Below are 23,723 nucleotides of genomic sequence, written 5' to 3' on the forward strand. Positions count from 1 at the left end.
GGCCTAGCCTAACCTCAGAGGGCCCGTGGAGACATGGGGCTGGGGCTGAGCCTGAGGTGCCGAGGCCCTCAGGCCTTTCCAGGTTACCCACTTCTGCCTCCCAGCCTTGCCCGACTGCTGTCCTTGTTCGAGTGTTCTCTTGTGCATGCCCTGGTCTGCATCACCTTCTGCCCCACGACTATTCCACCTGGGTGACCTGTGGGCCACAAGAGCTGCTGGCTTGGCTCTTTCTCTCTCCGCAGCCACGGACATTGGGACTGCACCTGACCACACAAGTAGCTACAATATTCAAGTTGCCCCCCAGATCACCAAATTCACACTATTGGTGGCCTTTGCGCTGCACAGTGACTAAACTACCATAGCAGCATGTATCCATCCCACTGATTCCTGGAGCTTACACCCTTGCTACAACACTTAGGACCCTGGATGGCTGTCCTGGCTGCATCTACTCTATTCGGTTGTGCATCTAGGGAGACATCTCCCTACCAAGTACTCAAATGCCCACCGCTGGCGCCTCAGCTTCTGTGTTGCTTGATCAGGGCAGAGCTGGGCACTGTGGTCTGCTGGGGTAGCCCTTTCTCCAGTGACACCACTATCCTTCACTCCTCCCCTAGACATGATACGTGGGGACCCAAAACAGAACCGAGGAGGCACAACTCACTGGGAATTCACACCTATGGCCAACAACGGGGCCGGGGGAGGAACAGTACCACAGCAGCTGACAGCCACAGATGCCATAATGGGCAAACTCAGGGCAGGCTTTCAGGCCATTGATAGCATGTTAATGCCCATATTTAAACTTTTTTAGCACCGCATGTGTGCCACTTTTTGATGCAAAAATGGCACAAACTTACACAATACAATTATATTTTGCAAGTTTGTGCCGCTTTTGCATAAAAAAATGACACAAATGCAGTGCTAAAAAAAAGTATAAATATGGGCCTAAGTGCCCTAGCTGGGTGCATTGACACTATGGGCAAACAACTTGACCACCACAATGCCAGGCTGTACGCCACAGAGGAGCAGGTCTCAGTCCTTGAAGACAGAGCCACTCAGATCATGAAACGTTTGGAGAGACTGAAAAAATTACTGAAATTAGTGGCCACTTAGAATTAAGACATAGAGAAAAGAGGTAAACGTGCGTCCGGGGGGTTGTGGAATCTACCAATACTGGATGCCTGAATCTGTTTGTCAAGAGATTGCTGGCTGATGTGCTGGGAAGGTAAAACTTCACACCCACGTTTGTTGCAGAGTGTGTCCACTGCTCACTAGGCACTTGCTCTGCCTCTGGATGCCCCCTTGACTGATCATTCCTAGATTGCCTAACTTTTGGGACTGTGTGTTGGTCCTGAAATTGCCCCAAGAAAATGATCCATTGCAGTGGCAGGGATCCATGATCTCCCTGTTTCCGGACTTCTCCATGGGGGTGCAGGAAGCCCGGCGGAAATTTTTCGATGTCAAATCTTCTCTAGGGAAAATTGACTTCCGATATGGCATGCTGTACCCTGTGCACCTCAGGGTGAATGTGAATGGCAAGACTCACTTTTTCCAGATATACACTCTAGTGCCAGTTTGGACCTTTTCCCCACAGGGTAATCTCCACGCCCCACTGATTGCCTCTGGTGTATGTCCCCCTCACACTTTCCAATGATAACCTCACGATCCCTTGAGCCGTGTCTGTAGAGTTCATCTTCCTCTCATGGAACATCAGAGGCCTGGAATACCTGCAGAAAGGAAAACTGGTTTTGCAGTATCTGACAAGCCACTGGAGACGCAATAGCTTTTTCCACACTAGAGCTGCATGATGCGCTTTTCTACTCCGAATTGCACACAACTGTGGTGAGCTACTTTCAGCTTAATGAGGGCCTCGGTGGAAACACAATTCACCCAATGGGAGACATTGAAAGTGTATATTAGAGGCATTGCATCTCTAAACATTCAGGAGTATTATGGGACAAGCATACAGAGCTAGCTCATATATAGAAGGAAGTGACCAAGCTGGACTCTGTCGATGCCCAATGATCCAGTAATCCACAATCACTTACATGAGCTGTGCTACCGACAATATACCACAACCTAGCTTAATGTGAGGTCATCTTCTTAGGGAAAGATGCCAGAGGCCATAGATATGGGGGAGGTGAATGTTCATGATACACAATGGACAAATGTTTGCGACCCCTGACGGGCTCCTCCTATATTGCCGAACTATATTCTAAAGAGGGATCAAAGGTGACATTTAATGAGGACCTTCTGTCAATTCTACTTCAATATTGCACATGCATCTATGTCACTTGACTCTCCGGAGATGTGATGGCCCAGACAGCATATCTAGAGTTGATACCTATATTATGGCTGTCTGCTGCCCAGGGCCAGTTCCTAAGCAAAACCATTTCAAGCAAGGAAATCGTGCAAGCATGGACTCCTTGGATGGCTGGAAGGCCTCTGGCCTAGACGAATTCACTGGGGAGTTCTACAAACATTTTAAACATCTCCTTGCTCCACGGCTACTAGCTATGTACGCAGAATTCCTTGAGACCAGTATTCTTTCTCTATCCATGCAGGAAGCTGTCATAACCTTGTACCTTAAACCTGGAAAAGGCCCACAATTGTGCAGATCTTACAGACCCATATCGCTCCTAAAATTTGAAAGATATTGGCCAAAGTGCTCTCTAATCACCTTGCACTCCTGATGGAACAAACTTAACTCCCCTGTACAATCCGGATTTGTCCCCCACTGATCCACCTCTTTAAATCTATGCACTTTTCCATTCCTAACATGATCTCCCCTGATCTTCCAGCTGTGATAGCCCTACTAGATGCAGCCAAGGTGTTCAATTTTCTGGAATGGCTATTTCTCCATCCGACCCTCTGACTGGGTCTCCCCTGCATGTTTTCTAATTGATTATTCTCTTATATGCATGCCCTATGGTATGCATCAAACAGCTCACCAACCCCTCCCTTCCCCATCACATATAGAAAACGGTACAGCTGCTAAGTGTCTCCAGTGCTTTTTGTCATAGCCATGGACCCTCTGGTCTGGCACCTCCAAAAGGATCACATGCACTGCAGTCCTCAGTTTAAACCAGGTCTCCTTTTTTCACTTTATGCCAAGGATGTGCTGATGTGGTCCATTTTGGAGGCCATTCTGGCCTCCAGATCTAGTAGTCTAAATCTGAAATGTTTCCTTTCACTGCTGCCACTGTATCTTATCAATGAGAATTCTCACTGACGTGGTGCGATGGGCCAGTTAAATATTTAGGTATTTTTCTGCATCGGGATAGGAAACAGGTGGTGCGGTTGAATTATGGCCCTGCTAATGAAACACAAACTACACAGGTGGACTGGTGCATCTGTTTACCACTGCCAATGGCTTGACGGATTGTGATTATAAAAATTGACATTCTGCCAGGTTTCTTTATTTCTTTCTGAATATCTCTATACCACTTACCAACTTATTCTTCAGTATACTATGCGGTCTGGTCCTAAACCTTATTTGGACTGTCAAATACCTGTGCATCAGCTGGGACACATTGGTACACCCATTTGAGTGAGCTGGGTTCAGTGTGCCACATCTACACCAGTACTACCTTGCAGTGCAATGTCAGTAGGTGCACCACGCATCCCAACGTACCCACTAATGCAAGGAAAATTCCTCCCCTTAACTCTAGTATTGAACGACAGTGGCAGGGGTCGACTGGTATCAACACTATAAAACTATATCATGCAAGCATGGGCTTGCTACCTACCCAGGACGCAAAGCTCAGGAGCTACTGGCAAGGAGACTTTGGGTGCCCACTGACAGACAAGATATGGATTGCCTCTTGTGCACAAACTCAATTAGGTTCACCTAATCATCAGCACAAACTTATACAGTTTAAATTTCTACAATGAGATTATATCACCCACATTGATCAGCATAGATTTGATCAAACAAGACTGTCTGACTGCCTCAAATGCATTGTCACAGGAGCAGACCTGTTCCATATGGCATGGATGTGTAGGCACATTGCTTTCTACAGGGGTGATGTCTTCTCTCGATTGACCAAGAGGACAGATATTAACTCCAACCTGGATCTGACCCAGGCACTGTTGGGCTACATACAGGATCTTCCGAAAAGCACCAGATGCTTTACCGCAATGGCCTTCCTTTTTTACAAGGGCTAGATCACATTACATTGAGGGTGAGGACGTCTACCCACAGTTACAGACTGGCTCAACAGCTTGCTATATAGTGATACCACCAGTGATCTCTATGCCTCGCTCCAACCCTCAACATCCAGGCCGAAGAACATATGGTAACCCCTATGTGACTATTTGCTGTTGAGGACCAATGCATCCCAGGGCTCTTGGTCACAGATGCTGCAGTTTCCTACCACACCTTGCACTCCACTTCCTCATCACCTCAGTCAACCAACCCCCAAGTTCTTATCTGGTGATCCACATATGATAGGCACACAGCACACATTGGACAGAGGTTCCCACCCCTCTTCTATAGGCCGTTGGCTCTTAAACACGTTTATGCTAATTGTATGGTTACTTGTATTATGCGACACACCATGTTCAATGTGGAGAAACATTGTTTTGTATTTGCTTTCCTTTTGTTGTTTGATTTGCACCATTAACATGCACCACTACCATGATCTGTTCACAATGTTCGCTTCAGCACTCTGGTGCTCTGAGGGTGTCTACCACACCTCATTGATTATTGTAATGTCCTCCTCTTCTTGATCTCCCACGGAATCGACAATTGTACCCTTTTTCATTGGTTATAACTCAAGTTATTTAATAGCATGGACATGTACACCACTAATTACCCAATATGCCTCCTGTATATGACATTGTGATGATATTATGATTTATTATGTGTATGTGATTAAAGATAAATAAAAATATAATAAAAAAAAAAACCTAATCAAAGAAATTTTCAAAGTTCAACTGATGGAAGATTTCACACACCTAATCATAGGCCCGTTAGAATCTAAGCTTAATCATGAGATGGATAAATATCTTTTAGGACCCAGTCTCAAACTAGTCTGCAAAGTAATCATCAATAGCTAGAAAAAACACCAATGTATCATACTTACCTTGCCAAGTGACTTTCATTCATTAGAGGAGCAGATAATGATTCTCTACAACATTTTCTTTGGAGATCATCCAAGAAACCTATCAGGAATAGATACTACTGAAGTAGAAACCACCATGAGCCATACAACAATTGAGTCAAACATTGCCTGTTTATAACCCATTATACAACATATTCACCTTACAAGAATACTTACTTACCTGGATTTCACTTGGTTCTGCTGTTTTCTCACCGATTCTGTCTTAGCTATTTTTGCACAAATGACCACATGGCACTTTCACTGATACAAAACTAAATATTACATGCAACTGCTCCATAGCATTCCCACTTTCACTTCCCTTTCTCAGTGCTATTTAAAGTACCCATTGTTTGAATGCCATCCAATAAATATGTAAATGTAACCTGCTATTTGCTAAAGAACCTTCTGTACCCCATTTATATCATATTGCTTCTTTGTATGGTTGGGTTGCTCAAAATAAAACAATATCCGTTTGAGCCAGATAATGTTCATCAAGTGACTAAACCCAAAACAACATTTTCACTCGTCAGGCTGTAGCTCAAACATAGCAATTGTATATATATTGTATTGTATAGATTACACACTTTAATCTGTAACTTTTGATTTGTCCAGCTACTGACAGCATTTAAAGATGTATTTTTCTACTTAATGAAAATTCAATATAATGGTAACGTTTGATATGTATTTACTATGTAGAAAAAGTGACTTTTAGAAAGTTACCCTTTATCTGCCTGAGCTTTCCGAAGGCTATCTAGTATTAGCTTCTGCCAACTCTCAGCTTGTGCTCAAGCTTAAATGAGATTTGAACAAGGTGTGAAGTTCCTCACAGGAACTAGACAATTGGTTGAACTGAGTGACAATGGATGACTCCTCTAAGCTCCCCTGAACCTTCATGATGAGAAACTGGGAGCTTCCTTTTTGACAGCACAGTGTCAAATCCTACTTGACAGGTTTGACTAATCAAATCTAACACTTTGACATAATTGAAAAGGAAAGAGCAAGGTGCCAGGGCAATCCTTGTCTATCATCTGTCTGAGTGATGTAGTATCCTGTCTTTGTCCTTTCACATTTCTGTTTCTTAGTTTGTTGTGGGTACAAGACTTGCTTCAAACTGGATTTTAGTGTTGGATTTGGGTGGACAGCATTTGATTTACAGAACCGGGCACCACTAGTGCACTTTACTAGGGACTTACTAATAAACCAAATATGCCAATTATGGAAAGGTCAATTACACATACAATTTACACAGGAGCACTTGCACTTTAGCACTGGTCAGCAGTGGTAAAGTGGCAAGAGTACCAAAACAGTTAAAATAGAGTCCAGCACACAAGCAAAACATGGGAAGCAGAGGCAAAAATAACAGGGGACACCACGCGATAGATGCCAGTTCTAACATGTCTCCCCCAGCTGAAAATGGGAAGACCTACCCAACCTCATGGGAGTTCTCTTCACTAAGGTGGAAAAAACTGGACAGGCCATCAGCACTGGTGTGTTCAGTTCCAGGGCAGTGCTCCACCATATAATCAATTTCCTGTAGGGAGATGGACCACCACAACAATTTTGGGTTCTCACCCTTCATCTGCATTAACCATCTGAGTGGCTGAGGTATGTCTGAACCCAGAAGTGAGTCCCAAACAAATAGGGTGACAGCTTCTTCAGCGCCCAGACCACTGCACATGGTTCACACTCAATTGCACTCCACCTACATTCCTGGGGAAGTAACCTCCTACTAATGAAGGCTACAGGCTGGTCTAGGCCCTCTTCATTTAGCTGTGACAACACTGCTCCCACACCATGCTCTGAAGCATCAGTCTGCATGACAAATTCTTTAGAGAAGTTAGTTGCCTTCAGCACTGATGCCAGGCACATGGCTGCCTTCAGGGCATCAAAAGCTTTCTGGCAGGCCTCAGTCCATATCACCTTTCTGGGCAGCTTTTTGGAGGATAACTCAGCCAAGGGAGCAACAATAGTGCCATACTCCATGAAAAACCTCCTATAGTAAAAAGGCTTTCACCTCAGTCTGGGTCTTGGGTGGCTCCCAAGCCAGAATGGTGTCAATCTTTGGCTGTAGGGGTTCCACCTGGCTACTCCCCACCTGGGGTCCCAAGCATACCATCCAATCCTGCCCTATTTGGAACTTACGTGCCTTAATAATGAGGCCTGCATTCTGCAGAATCTCCAACACTCTGCAGAGGTGCTGTAGATGTTCCTCCCAGCTGGAGCTGAACACAGCAATGTCACCCAATTAGGTGGCACTGAAGTCCTCCAGCCTTCCCAAAACCTTGTTAACCAACCTCTGAAAGGTGGCAGGGGCATTTTTCATCCCAAAGAGCATCACCTTAAACTGATAGTGCCCATCTGGGAACAGGCTCACTCTCTTCCTCTGTTGGTAGGAGCAATGTCAACTCAGACCTCTCAAAGTAAGGTTTGAGGCAGCTCACAGGTAAGACCCTCAAAGGGTTTCTGAGAGTCCGCAAGTTCACCAGATAGGTGACATTACTCTTGTGCTCCACAAGCTCAAAAGGTCCAGTTCACTTGTCCTGGAGAGCCCTAGGCTCCACTGGGGCCATCACTCAAACGTTCTGGCCAGGATGAAACTCAATCAGAGTGGCATTCTTGTCATACCAGTGTTTCATGTCTTCCTGGCTTGCTTTCAGGTTCTCCTGAGTGAGCTTCCTGAAATGGGCTGTCTGGTTCCTAAAAGCCAGCATGTAGCTAAGTACATCCTGGAGGGGCTTACTGGAGGCCTTCTCCAAGTCTTCCCTACCCATACTCTGAGGTCCTCTTACAGGTAGTTCATACAACAATTTGAGGGGCTAAAACCAAGTCCCTTTCGTGGCACCTCCCTGTAAGCAAACAGAAGGCATGGCAAGAGGATGTCCTGGTCAGCATCTGCTGCCTTACCTAGCTCCTCTGGCTGTGGCTGTTTCTGCCTTGCCTGGGACGAACTGAGAGTCTGCCTGACTCTCAGTTTGTTTGAGGACCTCCTCCACCTGCAGGCTCCTGCTTGCCCCTCATCCCTGGGAGTCTAGTGGCCATCAACAAGCATCTCTCTCTATCTCTCCTTTACTCCAGCTTCAGTACTTCTGCCTTTCTTTTTCTTTCATTTGTTTTTTTACTTTAGATTTTTTATTTTTCTGTCCTTTACTGTCACTCTCGTGCCACTCCTGCACCTGTGGTCCCGCCCTCCTCCCAAGTGAAGCACCGTTCCCACCATCCCGCCTCCCAGCTGACTGGACCCCTTCCCCTTCTTAATGGTGACCGCAGCATGATGAGAGGGCAAATACACTGACCTCCTAGTCAGCCTCTGTAGCCCTCCCCAGCTCCTTTTGCTGCTGCTGCCTCTACCTTGCCTGGGACCAACTGAGAGTCTGCCTAACTCTCAGTTCAAGTTTGAGGCCCTCCTCCACCTGCAGGCTCCTTCTTTCGCCTCTAGTGGCCATCAGCAAGTATCTGTCTCTATCTTTCCTTTTCTCTCTCCTTTACTCCTGTTTCAATACTTCTGCTTTTCTTTTCCTTTCATTCATTTTTCTACTTTAGATTTTTTATTTTTCTGTCCTTTTCTCTCCCTCTCCCTCCTGCGCTACTTCTGCCCCTGCGTCCCTGTCCCCCTCCCTCATGAAGCACCTTTCCCGCCCTCCTGCCTCCCAGCTGACCGACCCCCCACCCTCTCCCCTTCTTAATGGCGGTCACAGCATGGTGAGAGTGCAACTATACTGATCTCTTGGTCAGCATCTGATGCCTTCCCCACCTCCTCTGGCAGCTGGAGCTGCTGCCTCTGCCGTGCATAGGACAAACTGAGAGTCTACCTGACTCTCAGTTTGAGGCCCTCCTCCACTCGCAGGCTCCTGTCTGTGACTCATCCCTGCTGGTCTAGTGGCCATCAAGAAGTAAGTATCTCTCTCTGTCTCTCCTTTACTCCTGCTTCAATACTTCTGCATTTCTTTTTCTTTTACTCGTTTTTCTACTTTTCATTTTTTACTTTTCTGTCCTTCACCCTCCCGCGCCACTCCTGCAGCCCTGCCCAGTCCGCCCCTGAAGCGCCTTTCCAACCCTCCCACCTCCTAGCTGAACTGCCCCCCTGCCCCCTACCCTTCTTAATGCCACCCGGAGCCAGAGGTAAGCCCATTTGCACCTGTCTGTGCCCAGACCGGGCCCATTGCCAGGAAGCCTGGATCTCCATCAAGCCATCCACTGGACAGCATCCATTATGAATCCGTGACCCTCCACCACCTGAACACTGGACATCTAAGTGACTGCTGCACCACATCCACCAAGGACGCCCACGGGCCTTTCTCATGCAGGAACTGCAACTTCAGTGCCGGCCACAATAAGCAGAAGGTACTCCCCTCACCTGGAAACACCAACATCTACCACGCCCCCATCAACTGCTTCCTCCTGAACATCCGCTCCCTCCACAAGCACACCACCAAACTCTGGGATGTGATCGACACTGCCGGACTGGACATCCCTTTCCCTACCAAGACCTGGACCAACCCCACCTCGGGACCAGACATCCCCATCTCAGATGGATACAGCATCCTGAGAAGGGACCGGCCCTTCCGCCCGGGCGGAGGACTCCCCATTGTACCCAAGTCCTCACTACGTACCAAGGCGAACTCAGAAGAACAGTGCACCACCATGGAATACCTTCACGTCCTGGTCCACACCGATCACAACTCCTCCATCCGCAGCACCCTGGTCTACAGACCATCCGGTACCTGTCCAGCATTCGCTGATGAAATTGTAGACATCGCCACCCCAGGCCCTGGTGTCTGATGACTACCTTCTCCTCAGCGACCTGAATGTTCCCGTCGAGGACTGCAAAGATCCAAACACTACCGCTCTACTCGACAACCTCGCCGTCCTTGGGCTCAGACAGCTGATCACCACACCTAAGCACATTGCAGGACACACACTGGACCCCATCTTCACCTCAAGCAACAGGATTACCATTGAGACCTTCTCCACCCCAGACTGGACAGACCACTACTACCTACACTTCACCATCACCACACCCAGTAGCAGCATTCATGCCCCCAGGAAATGGAATGAAATAACCAACGAGCAACTCAACACAACTCTCACCAACTCCCTCCCGCCTTCCTCTGATGATGCCAACATTGCAGCACACAACCTCAAAACTGAATGTGCCAACACTCTAGGCCCCCCTCCTTCTGACATCGGCCAAGCACATACCAAAGAAAGCCAGCTGGTTCATCAGCGAACTACAAGAATCCAAATGCACCCGCAGATGCCTAGAGAAAAAATTTAAGAATAGCCAAACTAGCAAATGACTCATCTCCTTCAGAGCCGCAACCACCATCCACCACTGACACATCAAGAACGCAAGAAAGAATGCACTCCGGGAATGCATCAACTCCTCCACACACAGCACATAGGAACTTTTCTCAGTCATCAACAAGTTCACAAATCCTCTCTCCAAAGCCACCAGCATCCCCCAGTGGCAAGACCTCTGCAACATACTTGCCACCTTCTTCCATCTCTAGATCCAAGACATCTATGACAGCTTCCTCACAGAATACCAACCCAACACCACAACCTACGACCAACCCACCCCCCAGAACCCACAGCTGGTGTACGCTCACCACGGAGGAAACAGAAAGCATCATGAACAGCACCCACACCGGATCCCCCACTGAACCTTTCCCGCACTACATCTACGTCAGAGCCAACACATCCATCGCCCGAGCTCCGGAACACGATAAACTGCTCCATCAACAGAGGCACCTTCCGTGAGGACTGGAAACATGCAGAAGTACGCCCCCTCCTGAAGAATCCTTTGGCTGAACTAAAAAACATCCGTCCCCTGTCACTACCCTACCCGGCCAAACTACTGGAGAAAGCCATCAACACACAACTATGAAATTTCATTGAGGTCAAGAACTCTCTGGACAGCTCCCAGTTCGGGTTCCACAGCAACCACAGCACGGAGACAACTCTTCTTGCAGCCACCAATGAAATCCAATCACTTCTAGACTGTGACCACACCACAGCACTCATACTCTTCGACCTCTCATCGGCCTTCAACACTGTTTCCCAGCACACTGTGCACGGACCCCACAATGTAGGAATCCATGGAATAGCCTTGAAAGGAGTCCACTCCTTCCTCTTCGAAAGAACTCAGAGGGTCAAGCTCCCTCACTAAACATCTAAATCCACAAGAGTCAGCTGATGAGTTCCCCAAGGATCCTCTCTGAGTCCAACTCTTTTCAACATATACATGACCCCACTCACAGCCATTGTCAGAAGCCACGGAATGAACATTGTGTCATACACCAATGACACACAACTCATATTCTCGCTCACCGGAGACCCAGACACGGCCAAAAGGAAGCCGGCACCACCTAGATGAGAGAAAGTGGCCTCAAGCTCAGCTCTGACAAGACAGAGCTCAACATCTTCAGAACGTCACCTCAGCATGGGACGACTCCTGGTGGCCCACATCTCCCAGCACCCCACCCTCACCGACTGAGCATGCCCACAACCTAGGAATCATCCTTGACTTCTCCTTATCTATGACCCATCAGGTAAACTCATTCACCTCCTCCTGCTGGCACACCCTCCGCAATCTCCAGAAAATGTTCAGATGGATCCCAGCAGATTGCTGCAGGACAGTCACCCACGCCTTAGTCATAAGCAAGCTTGACTACGGTAACGCTCTTCACACGGGCACCACAATGAGAAACATCAAAAAGCTGCAACTCATCCAGAACACCGCTGCCAGACTTGTCCTCAACCCCCACGGCAAGAAAATATCTCCCAGCACCTGAGGGTCCTTCACTGGCTCACAATAGAACAATAAATCACCTTCAAGCTACTCATACACATGTACAAAGCCATACACAATGTCAGACTGGCCTACCCCAGCCCTCTCATCTCCTTCCACACACCCGCCAAATCCCCCGGCTCTGCACAGAAAGCACTGACCACCATGCCAGCATACAGAAAACCACAGCTGGAGGAAGGTCGTTCACCTACCTCGCAGCAAAGAGCTGGAACAACCTACTCCTGCACTTTAGACAAAGCCCATGCTCACCATCTTCAGGAAGAACCTCAAGATGCGGCTCTTCAAATGAGGCTCTGTCTCCCCCACAGCGCCTTGAGACCCTCATGGGTGAGTAGTTGCACTCTACTAAAACTGATTGATTAACCTCCCACTTATGCATCAAGGGCTCTGACAGCCCATAATCATGCCTTTAAAGGTGCAGTTGAATCTCTCAACCAGACCATTTCGTTGGGGGTGGTAATGAGTGGTGAACTTCTATGTCACCCCACACTCCTTCCACAGAGACTTCATATAAGTAGATATGAAGTAGGTACCCCTATCAGATACCACCTCCATGGGGAACCCTATGTGGGTAAAAATCCTCATCAGTGCCCTTCCCTTCCCTGGGGTTGAGATTGATCTCAGTGGTATAGCTTCCAGGTACCGGGTGCCATGGTCCACCAAGACCAGGATAAATCTGTTGCCCAGGCAGTCTTGGGATCCAGAGGCCCCACAACCTCAATACCCACCCTTTCAAAGGGGGTGCTGAAAACAGGAAAAGGTTGGTGCGAAGCCTTATATTACCCCTCACTCTTGCCAGTTGCCTGACAAGTTTGGCAAGTCCTACAATATGCATCAGAGTGCCTGCACATTTGGGGCCAGTAAAAGTTGGTGACAAGCCTCCCAAAGGTCTTGTCCTGCCCCAAATGTCCCGCCGAAGGCACATCATGAGCCAGACCCAGTAGGAGGGCTCTGAAGCACTGAAGTTCTACCCGCACATGGGCTGCCCCAGGCTTAGCAACCTTAGGCTCACTATAGAGGAGGCCATCCTCCCAATAAATCAGATGTGACCCAGACTCCTTGCCAGACACCTGGTCTGTAGCCTGCTGCCGGAAACCCTGCATAGTAGGGCATGTTCTCTGTGCCTCACAGAATGATTCCCTGGTGGGTCCCCCTTCCTGCTGCCACTGGGTCAGCTAAGGGAAGTCCACCAGCTCCGCCACCTGCTCCCCTGTAGGCTCCAGTGCCTTCTCCTCAGGTTCAGTCTCCTCCCAGACTGTGGGAACTTCTGGGGTCCGTTTCCTGCACCCCTTGCCCTCAATCCTTCTGGCAGACACCTGGGCCACTCTTTGAGCCCTGACAGGCTACCATTGACCGGGTGGACACACACCCAACCAGACAAACCCTACAACTCCTAATGAGACCTGCGTTCAACCTCCTTCCAAGGGGAATCCTCCAGGTCATTGTCAAACAGACAATCTACAGGCATGGCTGGACTCACAGCTACCCCTCGAAGGGAACCTGCGCCACTCTGCACAGGCACTCCGAGTTGTCTACTGCAACTGCTTGGTGGAGTGCATGGGGATATATCTGCTCTTCAGACACCAGATGACTTCTCACAGTAGTCACATTGGCTCCTGTGTCTCTCAGATCCTCCACCCACTGTCCACTGATGGTCACCCACTGCCTGTATTTCCTAGTGTTCTCAGGCACATGGGTCCTTTGGGCCATCTCACTGTCCCCTAGTGAGACAAGGGTCTTCTTAGCTGGCTCCCACTCACCCGGAACCCACTCTTCCCCAAGAGCTACACTGGCCAAACCCTGTGACTGAGCACCAGTGGATGCCTGTGCCCCCTGGGACATTTGGGATCCCTCCTCATGTGACCCACTAATCACATGCAAAGCACTTGTGGGGATCCTTCTCTGCAGGTTTTCCTGTAGAGACTCATGGTTTCTTTTCTACTGGGGGCTAGGAATCCTCACCCTGGGAACTAGGTTGGGGTCCTTTAGAGAACTCCCCCTGTTTATCCTTACCCCCCCCCACTTCTTCTGATTGGGACCCTGCCCACCCTTGGCATGGTCTCCCCAAACCTCTTTTAGACCCTGGTGCCCTCCCACCGGTCTGCTTCCTGTGCAAGCATTCTGGGATTAGTCAGCTTGCTGTCAATTAGGTGCTGGCGCAGCTCTGGAAGACAAAGACTAGACAAATGCTCCCAAGCAATCAAATTGTACATCCCTCATGAATTGTCACCTTGCTGCCCTTCACCCAACCATTCAATGACCTGCAAGAAGAGTCAACACATTCCAAGCAAGTTTGCAGTTCGTTCTTTTTGTAGGACCTAAACCTATCCCTGTATTGCTCAGGGGTGACACCTTATCCTGTGAGTAGGGCATTCTTCATGATAGAGCAGGTGAGTCCCTGAGGATCCCCTTAGGATGTCAGAGTGTCCCTCCCCTCTACATCAAAGTGTTTGCACAGAACCACCCCCCAATGTGCTTCAGGGATCATGTTCATATGGAGAGCTGATTCATACCTCTTGAACCACAGATATATGTAATGCTCCCCCTTATAATCTTTTACAATGTCCTTTGAAATATGTACCCTCTTCTCAGGCTGCACTGAGGCACTTCTGCCACCACCTCTTCTAGACTGACTCCTCTGATCCAGCTCCCTTGAACTGAGCTCACAAGCCAGTTTCATATTTTTCTCCTCTATGGCCAACCTTCTCCCCTCCATCTCCATTTTAAGCTTCTCTAATTGAAACTGGGGCAACCTCTCTGCCTTTCCATCCTACACCTCCTAAGGAGTCAGACCCTTGGATGACACATTGCTACCCGCCCTGGGGACCCTCCCCCCAGGGAGAAAAGGCACATCCACTACCACATTATGATTATTCTGTACCTCCTCACCCTCATTCACCTCCACTGTGGTGTGTGCCTCCCAGCCCCCTTGGCTTCCACCTAGGCACTCAATGCCTTTTGCAGCTCCTCCATCCTGGTGGAGCTCTTGATTGGGCAGGCAAAATCCTTATAAAATTGCTTAAGTTGAGCCACTGTGTACTCCTCCAGTTTCTCCAACTCCAAAACAGCTTTTGTAGACACAGCTGGTTCATTCCCAGATTGAGACATGTTGGTAAGGTTCACTCAAAAGTGCAAAGTTCCAAAAAGAAGAGAAAGTTTCCAAGAGAAGTTCAAACAATCAAAAATCACCAAAAATATGGAAGCAGGATAAAGTCAAAAAAAGAGAAAAATCAAAAACACAAAGACAAGTAGAATGTGGTCATGTAATGATCTGCACTGAAATCAGCATTGTACACGTAATCCCTGTATGTCAAGTACAAGTACAGGTTCAATACTCACCGCTGATCACCAGTGTTAGAAATTAGGTCATTGGTTGACAGTCAGGTTACCCGTATCCAAGCAAGGACCCTCTCTCTAGTCGGGGCAAAGGAGAAACACACCTGGTTAACCCCCACTCACCACATTGGTAGCTTGGCATGAGCAGAAAAGCTTAACCCAGAAGCAATGTGTAAAGTATTTGTACCAACACACACAGTAATACTGTAAAGACACTACAAAATGGACACCACGCCATTTTGGAAAAATAGGTAGTATCTATCTGAATCAAACAAGACCAAAATGACAAAAATCCAACATACACAAGTCAAGAAGTAAATTTTCAAAAGAATAGGAGTCTTACTCAGTAGAAGACAATGGAAACATTGATTTCACACAAAGTACCTGGTTTGCATAAAAAATAAAGCTGCACGGCAGGATGTGTGTTGCAAAAGTCAGCGATGCATCGATTCCTGGTCGGGTAGGTGATGTATCATTTTTCTCTCCCACAAGAGAGCTATATGTCGATTTCCGGACAGGGAAACTCAGATCCACGCAGGTTCATGATGACTTTGACACCCAGAGATGATGCATGAGAAATCCGGCTGCACGGTGCTGGAAAACCGTGCTACTTGGGGTTTGTGTCGTTATCAGCAGCTGCAAATGGGTGTTGCGTCATTTCTCCAGCCGTGATGCATTGATCTCCCAGCCTCAATGCAGGTGGAGCATTGATTCTAGCCACGAAGCGGGTGGCGTTGCAGGTGGTGAGTCAAAAACTCCCCCCCCCACTGGGTTCTGTGTGTGGATGTTAGTTCTTGTTCTGCCAACTTCACCTCTCAAGGGCCCAGAAACTGGACAGGGCACCACTTGGCAGGGCAGGAGTCTCAGCAGAGAGTCCAGGTGCTGGCAGAGGAAGTATTTGATGGTCCTGAGACTTAAAACAGGAGGCAAGCTCGGCTTAAGCCCTCGAGATTTTTCTCAAGCAGGAATTCACAACAAAGTCCAGTCTTTGTCCTCTTTCAGGCAGAAGCAGCAACTGCAGGCCAACCCAGCACAGCACAGTCATGGGCAAAGTTGCAGTACTCCTTCTCTAGCTTTTCAGCTCTTCTCTTTGGCAGAGGTTCCTCTTCATTCCAGAAGTAATCTAAACATCTAGGGTTTGGGGTCCACTACTTATACCCATTTCTGGCTTTGAAGTAGGTAAACTTCAACGGAAAATCTCTGTTGTTAACAGGGTCCTGCCTTGCCAATGCCTAGCCCCAGACACACACCAGAGTTTGGGGACTGCATTGTGTGAGGGCAGGCACAGCCCATTCAGGTGTAAGTGACCACTCCTCCCTCCACTCTAGCTCAGATGGCCCATCAGGATATGCAGGCTACACCCCAGCTCCCTGCGTCTCACTGTCTAGAGGGGATTCACAAACAGCCCAACTGTCAGTCTTACCCACACAGGAAATCCAATACCAGTTGAGACACAGAATGGTTTAAGCAAGAAAATACCCACTTTCTAAAAGTGGCATTTTCAAACTGACAATTTAAAAAACAACTTTACCAAAAGATGTATTTTTAAATTGTGACTTCAGAGACCACCAAACTCCATATTTCAATATGCTCCCAAAGGGAAACTGCACTTAAAAGTTATTTAAAGGCAGCCTCATGTTAACATATGATAGAGATAGCCCTTACAGTGAAGACCAAATTTGGCAGTATTTTACTGTTAGGACATGTAAAACGCATTAGTACATGTCCCACCTTTAGCACACATTGCACCCTGCCCATGGGGCTACCTGCGCCCTACCGTAGGGGTGCCTTATATGTTTAAAAGGGATTATTTGGTCCTGGCAAATGGATACACTTGCCAGGTTGACTTGGCGGTTTGAAACTGCACACACAGACACTGCAGTGGTAGGTCTGAGCCATGTTTACAGGGCTACACGTGTGGGTGGCACAAACAGTGCTGCAGGCCATCTCGTATGATTTGATTTACAGGCCCTGGACACCTCTAGTGCACTTTAGTAGGGAGTTACTACTAAATCAAATATGCCAATCATGGGAAAAAACAATTACACATACAATTTACACAAGAGTACTTGCACTTTAGCACTGGTCAGCAGTGGTAAAGTGTTCAGAGTGCCAAAAACAGCAAAAACAGAGTCCAGCACACAATCAAAACATGGGAAGCAGAGGTAAAAAAGACAAGGGAGACCACACCAAGGATGCCAGGTCTAACACCTTCCATTAGAGGACATGATACCTACTTGCAGCCATGAGTTTGCTTGATTGCTCAACCACATTAGATCCTATTGACCATCAGTCCTTTATAAATATCCTCTTTTCACACATGAATCTAAGTGAAATGTTACTGCTTTGGTTTTCTGCCTACAGTAATAACCAACATCAATCCAACCAGATATGTAGCATCAGGTAACTTGAGGAGTAGCCCATACTGCTAACCATGCTTTATCTGATCACACATAGTACAGACACCGCAAAGGCAGCAATGCAATCATCCTTCAGACACACACAACTGGTCTAGCACATGCACAATATCATTGTTAAGCTCCATCTCCCTCTGTTGCATGTCATTGTAGAGGCCCCGGCACGTAGAAACTCTTTTTGGTCTCTTGTGCCCACTGGGGCATTAAGAACAGGATAGGAGGGAACATGTGGGTGAGTCCTCTAAGAAACCACCCAACAACGTGAGATTTGAACTCTGAAGGTTGGTTGGGTAGCCTTAAAAAGGCAGAGATGGCAGACAAATAACCCTTGAGTGTGCTCAAAGCAGAGTCCTGCTGGGCAAGAGAGAGAATGAAGAGGAGAACCTCCGAGAGAAGTGCGTAGAGGGGATCAACAGACATGTTGATACATCGTGCCTCAAATTTATTCCAACGACAGGCGAATACCGTTTTGGTGGAGGGACACCAGGCTGCCAAGATATAATCACAGACTTCAGGGGGAAGGTCAAAAGCTGTCAACTGCCATTGCTCAATCTTCATGCAAGGAGACAGAGATTGTACAGGTTCAGGTGAAGGACCGTCCCCTGCTGCTGCGACAGACGATCCTCCTGAAGGGGCAGTCTGATTGGAAGATAGATGGCCATGCTCAATTGCTCGGGATACCAGACTCTTTGTGCCCATTTCGGAGCCACTGTGATTACTTGGACCCGGTCATGCCTGATCTTCTTCATAACCTTGGGCAGAAGCGGTATTGGCGGGAAGGCAGAAAGGATGCCTGAGCTCCACTTGTGACAAAAAGAGTCACTGAGCGATTGCCGCCTAGGAAATTCCAATGCACAAAACAGCTGACATTGTGCGTTCTCTTCAGAGGTGAACAGATCTAACCAAGGCTCTCCCCACTGCTAAAAGAGACCTTGCTCCACCTCCAGATGGAGATGCCATTCGTGATCGACTATGCATCAGTGGCTGAGTTTTCTGCTCTGGTGTACAGAGAGCCCAGCAGATGTTGAACCACCAGTGAAATACCCTGGTGTTCCAGCCATGTCCAGAGGTAAAGAGCATCCTGACAGAAGGTCCACGGCCCCACTCCACCCTCCTTGTTGCAGTACCACAAGCCTGTGGTGTTGTGGTTGAATACCTGCACCACTTTCCCTTTGAGACAGGGAAGGAATGCTTTCTATGCAAGTCGGATCACCCAGAGCTCCAAAAGTTTGCTGAGGAGCCTGGACTCCGCCGGAGATCAGAGGCCTCTGAGCTTCACACCTCCCATGTGGCTGCCCATCCCAGGATGGATGCATCTGTCACTACTGTGAGATCTGGTCGAGGAAGGGAGAAAGATCTACTGCTGAACCAATCTGGATTTGATAGGCACCACTGCAGATCTAGTGCAGTCCCCTCCGAGATCTCGACCATGTCGGAGAAATTCCCCTGATGCTCAGCCCAATGGAACTTCAGGTCCCACTTCAGAGCCCGTGTATGCCATCTAGAATGTTGGCCTAGCATGATGCAGGAGGCCATGAGACCCAGCAACCTTAGAGTCGTTCTCACAGCCATCCAGGATAGAGGCTGAAACAACAGGATCATAGCCCATATATCCTGGACTCGCTTTTTGAGAGTATAAGCCTGAAACTACACTGTGTCCAGAACAGCTCGGATGAAAGGGAGCATCTGTGAGGGAGTCAGGTGTGACTTTGGCATTTTATAGTCAACCCCAGCAAATTCAGGAGGTTCGCTGTAGTGTGGACATGGAAGACGACAGCCTGGGGCCAGTTCGCCTTCAACAGCTAGTCGTCGAGGTAGGGGAAGGCTGAAACACCTAATCTGTGCAGATGAGCTGTAACTATAACCATCACTTTTGTGAACACCCAAGGAGTGCTAGTAAGGCTGAAGGGGAGCGGTGTGAACTGAAAGTGTTTGTGACCTACCACAAATCGCAAGTAATGTCTGTGGGCCGGCAGGATGGAAATGTAGAAAAAAACGTCCAGCAAGTCCAACGCTACCATCCAGTCTGCAGTGTCCACGGCAGACAGGACCAGAGCTAGAGTTAGCATTCTGAACTTCTCGTTCCTGAGGAAGAGATTGAGGGACCAGAGATCTAAGAAAGGGCAAAGAACCCTGTCCTTTTTGGGCATCAGAAAGTAAACAGAATAACACCCATGACCTAATTCTGGTGCAAGGACCCTCTCTATGGCTCCCTTGGCCAAGAGAGCTCTAAGTTCCTCGCAAAGAAGTGCCAAATGATCCTCCAACAGATGATCGAATGAAGGTGGCATGTCCGGAGAAGTCTTGAAGGGGAGGGAATAGCCCCTTCAGACATTTTGCAACACACATCTGTCTGCGGTGATGGATTCCCAGTGGGGCAGGTGATGGTGGATCCTGCTGCCAACTGGTCCCGGATGTTCCAATGGGCTATGAAGGCTTGGAGGCAGTGGAGGGAGTGGGGGTGGACTGGGTGGACACTTGGCTCCCTGATCCACAAGCATGTAGGATTCCGTGGCCGCGCAGAGGCTGTGAAGCATGCGCAGGTCGGTGGCAGAGTGGAAATGAAGGCGGTTGGGTGCCCCTCCCACAGCCACGAAAGGGGTGAAAAGCAGACTGTGGGGAGTGAGGAGCAACTACGGGGCCAAGGGACCAAGCAGTAGCCCTGGAATTCCCAAAGCATTTGAGCGCTGAGTCCGCTTTGTCTCCGAAGAGACGGGTGCTTTCAAAGGGCATGTCCATTAAAGATTGCTGGACATCCCCCAGACGTCCTCAACCAGGCGGGGTGACTCAAGGCCACTGTCGATGCAACAGATCTACCTAGTGAGTCGGTCGTATCAAGTCCACAACAAATCATGAACTTTGCTGCATCTCTCCCCTATGTAACATCTTGGGAGAGAACTACCTGGGCAAATGTATCAGAAAACTTTTTCATTAGATAAACTCTAAAAGAATTTCACGTTGGAGGAAGACATGACTTTATCAAATTCAATGTGTACTCCTCTGAGTATGGGAGTATCCACCCAAAAGGCATGCAGTGTTCACAGACCACAGCACTAGGTTCACAGAGTTAAACATTTTTTTTCCAAAGATATCTAGTCTTTTTGATTCCCTATTTGGGGAAGCGGAAGGGAGTGTGTCAGAAGAAGAGGAAGCCTTGGTCAAAAGGCTATCAGGAGTAGGATGTTGGGTGAGGGATTTTGGGTCAGTCGGCACAGCCCGATGGTGACAGGAAACCGCCCTATTCACAGGAGCCCCTGTGATGGGATTCGTCCAGGAACCCAGTAGCATGTCCGTAAGGGCTTTAATAAAGGGTAGGAAGGGTTCTGAACTGGAAGCCCCAGGCTGTAGCGCCTCGGCCAGGAGGTTAGTCCTGACCTCCACAGAAGGAAACTCGAGGTCCAAAGCCTGAGCAGCTCTTCCTACTGTTGTGTAGCCACTTTATTTATGCATGTTATTTTTAACATACTAGGCCTGCCGCTGTGCACTTTAACCTAGATATATTTTATTCGGTTTTGCTTTATTATTGTTACAGTAGCAACTTTTACGGTCTTGTTTTATTTTATCTCTGTCTGGCTGTTTTTGCCTAAGCCAGCACTCTGTTCTCAAACAAGACATTCTTGCTCACTCTGTGCTTCTTCCAAGGCTACAGTAAGATAGGTTGCCGGTGAACGTGGTATAAGTTTAGTCTCTGACATTCATAGAAAATACACATCCTTACGTAGCGACATTTTCTTAGAACACAAGCTGTTTTATTATTAAAATACTTCCCTGTCCCTTACACGTTAGAGGGAGATTCCAGCCAGAGAACCACAACTGTATGCTGATTGCCCAATGCTTCGCTACAGCTGTATTGCAGACTTCAGGCCTTTGCTCAGGTATGGGGGATGATGTCTTCCCAGGGCAACCTGAAGAGCAGAATTAGAGCTTAACACACTGTGCTCTATCGTAGCCTAGGTAGGAATTAGTCTGTTGACTTTAGTGACAATATGGTAGCATTATTTTTATGTTTTACTCTACTTGTCACAATTCTAATCTTGTCATGCTGTATCATCCTGGTTATTGTAGTCCACGCTTTGCTATCTAAGATGCAGTCACTTTATTAAAGCATTATTTAAATATATACTGCCTCTGCTTGTCATTGTGTATGTGAGACTAATGTAACTGAGAGAAACGGATGAGACCTGAGTGACCACGGCTTCCCTGAGAAACCAGTTATGTCATGTGCTCGGGTGCCCAATCATCCCTGCCCTTGGGTAGAGATGAGGCACTGCTAGTGAACTGGAGCAGAACCCAGATTGGAGCGACAGGTGTCACCTGTAGTGGGTCAGACTCAGTCTTCCACACCGCAGGCAATTCTGCCACTCGAAATCCAGTAGTCTCATTAGAATAATGAGAGCCTACGTGACATGGCGCCGCCAACGTTTGGTCAGGCTCAAATTTTCGGGTCCTCCTGAGTATCTCTGTCTCACTATATACGATGACACCTCTGTACTATATAGGGAGACATCTGGGGTATTGAGGATTTCCTCCTCAGATAAGTAGGACATCCTATCTCATGCTGGAGGTTGTTCAAGCTTGAACTCTAAACCCACATTTGGTGTGCCTTCTCTGAACACATGTATCATCTATTATGGCGAATCCGCAACAGGTAGCAATTGCAGTAAATATGAGACAACCCCTGACTGCACATTTATTAGCAAATGGCCTTACAGCCCAGGGTGGTCCAGTCACATTTGTTGTTGACGCAGATGCAGCTTATAGAACAGAACTATTTTATTCTTGGGTCACATTTCCAGCAGTTGATGGGAACACAAACACATTTCATCACTATACACTTGCAAACATACCTGGATAATACAAAGCATATTCATATTTAGAAATACCTCTATCTTATCAAGAACATAATAACTGGCTTGATGGCGACCTACCCCCTATGATCTTACCAGTTAGGTTAGGTCCTCTAAGTAATGATGGTCCCACCTGGCCTTTATTGGCCACTTATACACCTCATCCTGCAGTAGCAAATTTAGCAGTAGCTGAGGTTTGTCGCTTATATACTGAACTGGCAGCCATATACAGACAATTAGTACAGTTTGTAATGCAAACATTGAATACAAACCCAGCATGTGCGGCTCCAGCGCAAACACATGCAGTGACGCCAGGTATTAACCCTGCAACTGTACATTCAATTATAGGCAAAGTACCCACGAAATGAGAGGAAACTCCATTTTGGTTAGCTAAAAAAATAAATGCACTAGAAGCGGTATTTCCCCATACGGGACCTCAGGATAAACATAGAATTGTAATGATGTGCTTGCCGTTTGGGATGGTCCTCGCAGTAGATAACTGTAATACCTGGGGCACGGTATTTGCCACGCTCTATACTACCGCACACAGTATGTCGACACTTGCCAATTCACCGGAAGTGTTGAAGCAAATTCAAGATGAACACGGGGCTGCCCTGGCCCTGGACTTGGGGATGCAATTAATGGGTAATTTTGCCATGGTATCCTCTATCATTTTAAGCAATCTAAAAGGGGAAGCAGTCGCACTAGCAGTGCACATGCGGCTCCGTGATCTTCCTCAACCGGATCAGGAACACGAGCAGCCCAAGATTATCTCAGAGACCTATTCTAGTATTGGTCGAGATAGTTTAGGGGCCAGACCAACTAAACCACAATTTCAGGGCAAATCTAATAAAGATTTTTCCAAGCAAGCTGCTGAGAGTAACAAGAAACGCTGGGATAAAAAACAACAAACTCCTAAAAAAGAAAGGGGACAATTTAGGCGTATGGAGACCCAGCAGAATAGACATAATCTCTGAAATAGAGCTAATATAAAAACGCCTGATAGATATCAATATTCTGATATACGCTGTTCTCGTTCCATTCAGGACTCATCGGAAAAACGCAGTGAGAGAGGTGGGCGATCAGAGCAAAGAACAGAGTACGTGAAACCGAGACAGAAATCACAACGCTCATCAGAGGTTTCTGTAAAAGAGGAAGAAAAACCTCCTCAACAAAAACCCCAAATTAAAAAAGAAAAAGTGGCAGCAGT

The sequence above is a fragment of the Pleurodeles waltl genome, chromosome 12 (assembly GCF_031143425.1).
Source record: "Pleurodeles waltl isolate 20211129_DDA chromosome 12, aPleWal1.hap1.20221129, whole genome shotgun sequence".
NCBI lineage: Eukaryota > Metazoa > Chordata > Amphibia > Caudata > Salamandridae > Pleurodeles > Pleurodeles waltl.